Below are 11,134 nucleotides of genomic sequence, written 5' to 3'. Positions count from 1 at the left end.
TGTGTCCATTCATTGAGGTGAGCTGAGGGCATTGTCTCTGAGGGAAAGACCATTGAAAACCACCTCTCCTGCAAGATGCCTTTCCCCCATGGGAATTAAAAACCAAGAAGCCAGATACTTTCTTTAAATGTTATAGTGAGAAAAGGAAAATGATTCTGACCAATGATATAGAAATCATAGTGTCAATCCAATTACCTCAAGTTGACTTTAATTTTGACTTCAGTTGGCTGTTCAATAAACACCTCTGCAGTGCAAGAGTAGTTCAGAAACTATTTAACTAAAAGACACTATGCTGATATTCTACTGTTTTTCTCTTAATAAATGCCTCCAACTAGACCTCAAGATTTTGGTAATATACAGAGCAAGAATAATGGTGCTTGCCTCCCTCCAGACCCTGCTCAGCCACAAGTTGTCTTGAAAGTCCACATTTGTGCCAACCCCTCAAAGAACCTTTCTCCTTGAATTGGAGAACAAGCTCCCTGGGAAACCCTTGGCCCCAGTCATCAGGAAATTCATACTGAAGAATGGAGCAAAACCCATAAAAACTACATATAAAGAAAGGAAAATGATTCAAGTTACAGAAATTAGATCTTAACCTCGAGATTCAAGGTGTGATGAGACGTACAGAGAGAAGCAGGTGCTGTGTCTCTGAGAGGATGCGAGTGTTGAGAGGAACAGCCCAAGGGACAGTTTAACTGAATGGAACTTTGGTGAAGGCGAGGTGCTATGGCACCGAATCTGGGGGCAGGGACTTGCGGGGGCTCCAAGACTGTGATGGCTCTCACGTTCCAAGTGAACACATGACTCTTCCTCCATAGTCAGTACTCATTTTTCTTGTTCATCTCCCCCTTGATAATGAGCCATTTAATGTATCTCAGTGCCCCAGCTGAGCATGTCAGATAATAAGAAGCCAGTGAACATGGAGGAAGTGAGGGAGGGAGAGAAGGAAGGAAAGGAGGTAGGGAGGGAGGGAAGTTATGACAACTGGAAAGCCTACATACAGACACAGATGAAACAACAACTTAAAATGAGCAGCAGGACCTGTCTTAAGTAGACAACTGAAAGACCTAGAAAATTTGTGGAATTTCTGAAAAATTGAGTTCAGCTCAGTGAAAAAGAGGTGCAAAATGCCTTAGTGGCCAAGACAAAAAGGGAAAGCCTGAGGGTGGGAACAGAGAACAATGTCCCCTATTCTTTGCTCCCCTGAGGGCCAAGGCCAGAAGTTAGCACAGAGCCTGGCAAGGGATGTTCTTCTGCAAACACGTTGAATGGTTGTGAAGTTCATCTCTAAGCCCCTTTCCAGCTCAGCTATTACGGGACTATGCCTTTTAGGATCTCCTATGACAGGCAAATCCCTCGGACTCTGTGCTTGGGCCTGGCCAAAGAGGTAAAACTACAAGTTGAAGGGTAGAAACAGAAGCGAAAGCTTGGCCTTGAGAAGCAAACTCGCTGTTCCAGCGTGGGAGGCTCCCTGTATTGCTGACCAAACCAATGTTTTCTCCAAGAAAGACCATTCTGCCAATTGATGGCAGCAGACACTGATGGGAGAAGAGCCGTGATTCAGAATCTGCTCCCTGATTACCCATTTAATTGACAGTCTACACTGCAGAACTCTGTTCTACATTTTCCCCACACTACAGCCCTCCAGAACCTCATTGTCTAAAGAGGACAGCTACCTTGCCACTTGAGGCTTATTTCCATTCTTTTTCCATTCTGTCCTGTTCTTCCTAACAAAGAAGCCTAGTTGGGCTCACTCAATGATTTAGGGAAACTGTTCTGTGCCTTAACTAGAAGACACTCAGACTGTGGTGGGAAGAATGACTTAGTTTTTGTCTGCATTTATGAATGGGCAGTCAATCAAAATGGAAGGAAGGAAGGAAGGAAGGTGGGGAGATAGAGGGAAGGAGGAGCAAGAGAAGAAAGGAAGACCCAAGGGAGGGAGGGAGGGCATATATACAGATGCAAATGAAAACTGAAATGCCAGAGAAGCCCTGTCTCAAGTCCACAGCTAAAAAATCCCAGAACATTTTGTTGAATTAGTTTCTGAGAAAGAAGACACTGCATCACAGTTCTGAATAACTAGGTTCAGGTCTCAGTGCTGCTACTTTGAAGAAATCACTTTAACGGGATGGCCAGATATAGGTGAACTCTATTTTCCTACCTGAAAGGGTTAGCAGCCCTTCATAAATCCCCAGTGCTGTTCCTTCATGTGGTTCTGCCTTTGTGTTCCTGGGAAAAGTTTGAAGTGGACCTGCCTCTAAGGCCTCACCCTTCCCCATCAACATCAGCGCCCCCACATATATACACAGCACAGAGGATAAAGACCAAGTTCCCCAACATGGTATTTGAAGCTGCCGTGGCCTGGTTCCCCCACACCCCCATCTTGGTCTTTCCATTCGAGCAGCACCCCATCGTTCATAGATCCTTGAACCCACCCCGACCTGCACGTCTCTGTGCCTTTGCACATGGTTCTTCTCAGCATGGAACCCTCACCTACCCTCACCCCCCAGGCCAGCTGTTATTCAGGTCTCTTCCTAAAGCCTGCCATGACTCCTGCCTGCTCACCCCCCTTGGCAGAATTGTCCCCCTACCCTGGGCACACCTCTTTCATTGCTGTGGCCACATTCTATAACATTTATTGGTTTCATAGGTCTGGCCCTGACTAGATAGTGAGGCCCTTTGGGTAGAAACAATGTCTTACCTCCATCACTGAGCTCCACATTTGAGCACCATGAGCAGCACACAGTAGGCATTCAATAAGTGTTCGTTGGTGAAGGGATGGATGAATGAGTGATCATCTTCTCCCTGTACTGGAAACCCAGAAGCTCGTTAGAAGATGAAAACTAAATTTGAAACCACTCTGTTGCTCCTTCCCTCCAACCTCTTAATGGATGCATGTTGTGCGCCTTTTTCTCCTTGTACCCTCTCATTTCTGTCTTATTCCCCTTTGTCACTTTAATGGCTTGCCAGTTCCCACGTGCTGGACTGACACAAAAGGTTGGAAGCCTGGCAATGGTGATACACCAAAGTATCAACTCCCAGAGGTGGCCTGGATTAGCTGGGGGCATCAGGAAGCATAAGGAGATTCCTGAAACCTATTCCTGGGGACGTAAAGTGTGTGCTGGGAGATAGTACTTTCCATTCCAAGTACACCAAGGAGAGCCTGACATGCAAGGATGGGTGCCACATCAGGCATGTTGCATTCCATTCTAGACCCCTCCCCATTCATGTTAGAAATGTGCAAATAGTGGTTAGAGGGCCATTTATCAGGGTTTCTGCAGAGGGGACTTGGGCTCTGTGAGGACATTTGGAATAAGTGACCTTAATGTTCTCGGCCCCTATATTGGCAGGTCTCAATTTTTTAGTGCAATTTGGGAAACTGCGGTGAGTTTTTGATCGGGGCCATGATTCAGACCCTATTATCTCATCCCACTCCTCTTCCTTCTCCAGTAGGGGCTACTGGGATGACTAAGACCCTGTGTGCCCCTTCTCCTGGCCCCACCCTAAGGAAGGGTGGGCATCGTCCTCCCCTGTGTTCTTTCAAGGGCCAACCTGTGAAAAGGAAAGTGAAAATTCAGAGTTGTAGAGAAAGACTGGTCCTACTGATACACACAAGGCCTGTGACTTCTGGTGACTCATAGCAACACGGGCAACAGCAGGCTTGACAGTGATGTTTTCAATGTCTTTGGCACAAGCACCTCCCTGGACCTTTGCTTGGATTTCTGTAGTTAAGCACCAACCCCAGGACCTTCTGGCATCGTCCATGGCTTACCTGCCAGTTTGAATGTTGGCAGCGGCCCAGAGCCCTCACCCAGCCTAGCAGCTGAAGACAGAAATGATGAGTACTGACTGAGAGAGGCTTTCTTGGAGGACTCGCAGATCAAAACAAAACTTGAGGCGCTGGAGCCCCACGGGGCAGCTGAGGGCAGGGCCAGAGGAGTATCGTTTTGTGGCTGTTACTACAATTTGAACCCCCAGTGTAATGGGAGATTTCCCCACACAGTTTTGTTGCATTCAGAACAATTGGACTAAGATGCCTCCTGAGGAAAAATATGGGAGTAAACAGTCCAGGACTCGTGAAAGTGCCCTGAATAGTGAGGGTGGTCACGAGGCCTGCACCCACAGACCATGCAGGGCTCTTGGGGACGTGCCCGAGCTGACTGGGACAGCTGAAAGAAACCTGGGGCTTGGCAGCCGTGCAGGGAGAGATGGCAATGATGGGGACAAGAGAAGGAAAACCACTTTTTATCAAAACTATCTAGTGACTGCCAGGGAAGGTTTTCCTGGCCCACATAGACCCAGGTGATGGGCCTCTGTGTGCTTTGCCCAGCCTGGATAACAGGGTCTGTGTATTGTAGGACAATGGAAGGCAACACCTTTGCTTGCCACAGTCCTGCCTAAAGAAGGGCACAGACTCTGCCCGAGTCTAGAGTCCCCTCCCATATATGGCTGTTTCTGCACTGCCACCCCTGCTTACCTCCCAGGCCCCACAGGGCTCATGGGATGGACCTTAAAAAAAAAGGAAAAAACTGGAAATTTTTGTAGGGCCAAGAGAAACTGAACTCCAAAGCGCACAAATACTATTAATAAGGGCAGAGGGAAGTAGGGTCTTCCAATGTAAAATGATCTTTAAATGCCAAGAGGTATTTTTGAATAAGATCATAGAAGACTGGAAAGAGTCCATATGAAACATAGGAAGTGGATAGATACAATAGCATCCTCTATAGCCAAACCCTCCCCAACTGCAAGAGGAACTTCTTGCTGAAGGCCAGTTACCCAACATGCTGCAGATTAATCAGATAGCAACTCCAAGAGACTGTGTAAGGAAGGAGAACCCAGGTAGGAGGGAAAGGTGGAGAGGCAGCCAGTCACCCCCATTTTCTCCCTCCAAGAGTCACATGAGGTGAAGAGAAACCATCCAGGATAGGGTAGGACTAGGGAAGGTATTCCAAATGTTTCTGTAATGGGTAAGCACACCCAGTTCCTTTCACCAGACCTTTGCCCTTAGCTGCTCCTAAAAGGGTGGGACTCAGGGAACAAGAGCGGGAGACAGGAAAAAATGAAGGTGAAGATACTACCTTGTCTTTTCCATTACACACACATTTCCGGAGAAGTAGGGAACTTTCTGACCTTCCCTACTAATATTACAGACAGCCCCTAACCTGAGTGCTAGCTCAACTTTCTGGACTGAGATGGGTGGGTCTGGGTGGCATAGGGGGTGCCGCTGACATCCAGGTATTACAAGGCAGCACTAGTGCTTGAGCCTCACTAATTCAGTGCTTTAGCCGAGATACAAGGGAAGCTGAAGAGGTCTCAACTGCAGATGGTACCTTGTGGTTTCTTGCTCATCTTTTACTGGAGGGGGAGGAAGAGTCCTCTAACTCCCATTGGCCAGTATCCTGTCCTTAAGAAACTCAATTAAGTGACTGGTGACAGATGGTCTTAGCCCTGAAGGTCTCAGAGGCCTGGCTGTACCTCTCCCCCAACTCTAACTCCATCTATTTCTGAGAACAGGAAAGCGGGTAGTCAACAGCTAAGAACTTGTGAAGACTAGCCGAAACCACTGCAAAGCAAGATGGCTGTCTTTTAAGTGGCCTCCAAAAGATTTTAAAGCTCATTATAATCTCCGTTCTAAATAAAACACCTACCACTGCCATAATAGTTGACAATTGCCATGACAATAGCCAGAAAAGACCATAACTAAGCTAAAAGAGGGTGGAACCCTGATTCTGACAAAGCTGCTGCTGCCCCTTTCCCAGAAAATCCATGGATATTCCTCCTACCTATTTACCTAAACCTCCCCTTCATTTCTACTATCCTATTTAGACCGCCTCTTGACTGCCTAGGAATGAGCAGTTGATTTGAGAGCTGTACTCCCCCTTCTCCATTGGAATAAAAAGCTTGTGCTGCTGTTAAAGATCACTTTTGGTCTCATAATTGTCTTCACGAGATGGAGGAGGAAAAGAACCCTGCTCGGGGTCCTTGAAAAGGGAACTTTGGCCCCTTGGTAACAATGTGTTGTCCTGGCCTATCTGGTGCCTTTGACAACAAAGAGATGGTGTCTACCAAAGAAGCGCCTATTCCCTCTACTTTGGTTTTTATGTTTGGATTAGAAGTTTCTCAGCAGGGAGGTGCCAACGAGATGCGGAGCTAAGCATGGTCTATATCCTGGCCCTGTCAGCCACTGGGTGTTGGGTGTGATCTTGGGCAAGTCACTCAAGTTTTCTGGCAATTCGGGTGTCCCCATAGCAAACAGGGATTGCATTTTTGTCATTTAAAAACAAGTGAGACTGTCAGGCTTGAACTTTTGATGGGCCTGACAAGCCAGCAACTGTTGAAAGGTTCTTGAGTTTCTCTTAGGGTTAAAACATGAGTAAAAAAGCAAAAGGAAACAAGTTGAAAAGGGGACACATACTCTCTGAAGAAAAAGACTTGTCAAATACTGAGTTGTATGTTTTTTCCAAGGGATCAGTTATCTTCTTCTGTACAGATAACAGCATAGGATAAAAATAACACTAGGTGAATAGAAATATTAAACATTAGATACAAAACTACTTAAATATTTAATAATAAAATCATTAAATATGTGTGTGTGCTTAGTACATAGTCAAGGGCTTTATAGACAGGAGCCATGGGGGATTCTGACAGAAAATTCTAACCTCTTGATTTCTTTTTTTAATCTTCCTTTGTAAAAGGCCACCTCTTGCTCTCCTGTAATCACCTTTAGGACTCCTTTAGGGTCTCTTATCAGAAAAGGGACTCCAGTCAAGAAGGCAAAGTATGTAAATGCTGTGCCTACCTTCTCTCACAACCACATCAAAATTACCACTAAACTACAAAACAACCATGTGGTGCGGGAGACCCTGCTCACTGTGCCATTTGTCATGTGGGGCGGCCTGCGGGGTCTCTGGTCCTGCTCCCCACATAAGAACACAGGACATGGTGAGGCCAAAAAGGAACACCCACGGAGCCATAGATGGGGGAGTCATATCACTATATTCTCGCTGGCAGCATCCACCTCTCTGCAATCCGCTCTTGCTAGCTCAGCCACCATCTTCTTGCTAGCCCCCATTTTTCTGCTAGCCTAGCCACAGAAGTTATATTAATGGCCAATGGCTCACTGGTTACAGCTGACGGCCAACTAGCCACAGCTGATGGCTATGCAATCATAGTTGATGGCCATTTACTACCTGAGCCAGCACCTTTCTATGTGAGGCCAAGAGCCTGGAAACTGCTTTCTGGGGCTCTGTCCCCACAAACCATCATTGAGAATCACCTGAAATCTTGCTGAACCAAAGCCCTACAACTCAGGACTTGCAGAAGAAGCCACCTCAAGACTGGTAGGAGGGGAAGAGACATGGAACAGACTGATCCCACACCTACATGTGACCATTAAAAATCTGGAGGGATAGCTGAGCTGCAGGGATCCCCCGCCTGAAGGAACAAGGGGTCCCAACATGACACCAGGCTCCCCAGCCCAGTTTCCAGTGACAGAGAGAGAAGTCCCCATAATTTCTGGCTCTGGAAACCAGTGGATATTGTGGCTGAGTGAGACAAAGAGCAGCTGGCACCCCAGGAGCTCCTCTTAAAGGGACTCCACAAGGACTTACTCACCGATGGAATCATTGGCTCTGAGCTCCAGCGCTGGGGCAGCAGTTGGAGAGGCGACAGGAACATACCGGGGAAAATGAGTTATCTGCCTTCGGGAAGATAGCTGAAAGAGCAGCTTTCTCCCAAATGGAGGAGCTGGTGGAAGTCATTATTTCTTTATTGAACCCTCCCCTTCCCGGCGTGCAGACACAGGTGGCCACAATATCTGAGTTTTCATCCAGCTAGCTGACACCATTCATTCATTTGCTAGCCCTGGTGATTCTGAGACCACACCCCTTCCAACTTTCAGGCACACCCAAGGTGCTTCCAGTGGCTTTTTTGTACAAACCGCCTGCCTTGGATCATGCTGCAGACTTTTCTAGGGTCTCTTAAAGGTTCACAAAATAAACAGAAGTGGCGTCTGTCTCGAGTGTGTCCCATATCACTGGCTGAATAGCCCTAAGCCCAGCAGCTGGCCTTGATTCATGACTTGGCCTCTCGAGGTACTCCCAAGCACTACACAGGTGGTGACCATTTGCAGATTGCTTTGTGGCTCCTGCCGGGTGGGCCCAGGTGTGGCACAGGCTGCGGCTGAACTTGGTCTGCAGTGGGTCCCCTCCCAGGTGACCCTGGGACTGGCACACCCAGTGGCCAGCCTCAAACCCAGCCGGAGTATCACCCAGGTGCCTCCAATTTTACGCACCCAAGGGGCTGATTGGGCAGGCACCAGACCACTGCTGAGGCAGATCCTGCTCTGTAGGGTCAGCTCCTGCTCCACAACTCCTCCACTGTAGTCACAGCCAGTCCTCACAACCAATGAGCCCAAGGATCAATCCCACCCATTGACATGCAAACAGCAACCAAGGCTCAACTACAACAGGAGGGCACACACAAGGGACACACCTGGTGTGGGTGGCTCAAGTGACCAGGAAGGCTGCACCACTGAGCCCCACAGCACACCTACTACATAAGGCCACTCTATTAAGACCAAAAGACATAACAGCACTACCTCATACATAGAAACAAACACAGGGAGGCAGTCAAAAGGGGGAGACAAACATGTCCCAAATTAAAGAACAGAACAAACCTCCAGAAAAAGAACTGAACAAAATGGAGACAAGCAACCTACCAGACACAGAGTTCCAAACACTGGTTATAAGGATGATCAGTGATCTCAGGGAGAACTTCCAAAAAGAGATAGGAAACATAAAGTTGAAGATAGAAAACATAAAAAAGAACCAGTCAGAAATAAAGAATACAATAACTGAAATGAAGAAAACATTACAAGGAATCAGCATTAGATTAGATGAAGTAGAGGATTGAATCAACGATTTAGAAGATAAAGTAGCAGAAAATACCCAATCTGAACAGCAAAAAGAAAAAAAATCCAAAAAAATGAGGACAGATTAAGGGGCCTCTGGGACAATATCAAGCATACCAACATTCACGTTATGCAGGTACCAGAAAGAGAAGAAAAGAGAGCAAGGAATTGAAAACCTACTTGAAGAAATAGTGACAAAAAATGTCCCTAACCTGGTGAAGGAAATAGATATACTAGGCCAGAAAGCACAAAGCGTCCCAAACAAGATGAACCCAGAGAGGCCAACACCAAGACACGTCATAATTAAATGCCAAAGATTGAAGACAAAGAGAGAATCTTAAAAGCAGCAAGAGAAAAGCAGTTGGTTACCTACAAGGGAGCCCCCATAAGACTGTCAGCTGATTTCTCAATAGACACTTTGCAAGCCAGAAGGGATTGGCAGGAAATATTCAATGTGATGAAAAGAAAGGCTCTATAACCAAGATTACTGTACCCAGCAAAGCTATCATTTAGATTCAAACGACAGATAAAAAGCTTCCCAGATGAGAAAAAGCTAAAGGAGTTCATCATCACCAAACCAATATTATAAGGAATTTTAGAGGGACTTCTTTAGGATGAAAAAAGGAAAAACACAAACAATAAAATGGCAATAACTACATATCTATCAACAATTACTTTCAATGTAAATGGATTAAATGCTCCGATCAAAAGATAGGGGGGCTGAATGGATAAGAAAACAAGACCCTTACATATGCTACCTATAAGAGACTCACTTCAGACCAAAAGACACACACAGACTGAAAGTAAAGGGAAGGAAAAAGATATTTCATGACAATCGAAACAAAAAAGTTGGAGTAGCATTACTTACATCAGACAAAATAGACTTTAAAACAAAGACTATAACAAGAGACAAAGAAGGACCTAAGAATCCCACTAACGTGTATGTATCCAAACAAACCCAAAATGCTACTTCAATGGGATGCGCTCATCCATATGTTCATTGCAACTTTGTTTACAATGGCCAAGATATGAAGACAATCTGGGTGTCCTTGAATAGGTGAATAGATAAAGAAGAGCTGGCACATACATGCAGTGGAATATTATTCTGCTGAAAAAAAGAAGGAAATCTTGCCATCTGTGATAACATGGATGGGCCTAGAGGGTATTATGATGAGTGTAGTAAGTCAGACAGTGAAAGACAGATGTCATATGATTTCACTTATAAGTGGAATCTAAAGAACAAAATAAATAAATGAAACAGAAACAAACTCATAGATACAGAGAGTATTTTTATGGTTGCCAGATGGCAGGGGGTTTGAGGATGGGCGAAAAAGGGGAAGGGACCAAGAAGTACAAATTGCTTATTATACAGTAATCCTGGGGATGTAGGGTATAGCATAAGGAATATTGTAAGTAATATTGCGATAACTACGTGTGGTGTCAGAGGGGTACTAGATCTATTGGGGTGATAGATGGGAGGGAGATTGGGGCAGGGTGAAAAAGGTGAAGGGATTAAGAAATACAAATTGGTGGTTATAAAATAGTCATGGGGATGTAATGTAAAGCATGGGGAATATAATCGATAATATGGTAATAACTATGTACAGCGTCAGGTGCGTACAAGGGGGGGGGGTCACTTCATAAATTATATAAATTTCTAACCACTATGTTGTACACCTGAAATTAAGATAAAATAATACTGAATGTCAAATGTAATTGAAAAATTAGAAACGGGGGAAAGATAAAGGGGAATAAGAGATTCAAAATTCCAGGTATAAAACAAGTAAGTCTGGGGGATGTAATACACAGCATAGGAAATATAGTCCATAACATTGTGATAGCATGGTGCGGTGTCAGATGGCTGCTGGACTCATGATGATTACTTCTTTAGCATAGGGAATATAATCAATAATATGGAAATAACTATATATAGTGCCAGGTGGGTACTGTTGAACAGCTATGAGGTACACCTGAAACCAATATAATATGGTATTTAGCTATGTTTCAATAAACATCTTTAAAATATAAAACTACTAACCTCGAGTATAGTCTTAAAATGGATTCTGAGAATGCACCTGGATTAACAGGGAAGGAAGTCTGTGATTGATGGAGATATCTGCCTCGGACACAGACATAAAAAGTGGTGGCACATTTGCTATATATTTGACTCCTATTTCACAAAGTTCATAGACATCCAAACTCTCCATAGTAACAATACTGGTT

At 45.2% G+C, this 11,134-nt stretch overlaps 1 protein-coding gene across 1 annotated transcript in view; it reads right to left on the bottom strand.

Moving 5' to 3' along the window:
* Window positions 1-2,701: 2,701 nt before the first annotated feature.
* KCNK10 (potassium two pore domain channel subfamily K member 10) overlaps window positions 2,702-11,134 on the bottom strand; it is a 135,301-nt gene continuing 126,868 nt past the window's right edge. The window contains exon 8 of the transcript XR_012494570.1: window positions 2,702-2,810. The gene's annotated coding sequence lies outside the window, so the exon portion shown is untranslated. The remainder of the gene's footprint in view (window positions 2,811-11,134) is intronic.

The sequence above is a fragment of the Rhinolophus sinicus genome, linkage group LG03 (assembly GCF_036562045.2).
Source record: "Rhinolophus sinicus isolate RSC01 linkage group LG03, ASM3656204v1, whole genome shotgun sequence".
In the NCBI taxonomy this organism is placed as follows: domain Eukaryota; kingdom Metazoa; phylum Chordata; class Mammalia; order Chiroptera; family Rhinolophidae; genus Rhinolophus; species Rhinolophus sinicus.
The sequence above is the reverse complement of the archived record's forward strand: the minus strand, read 5'-3'. Positions and strand labels throughout refer to the sequence as shown.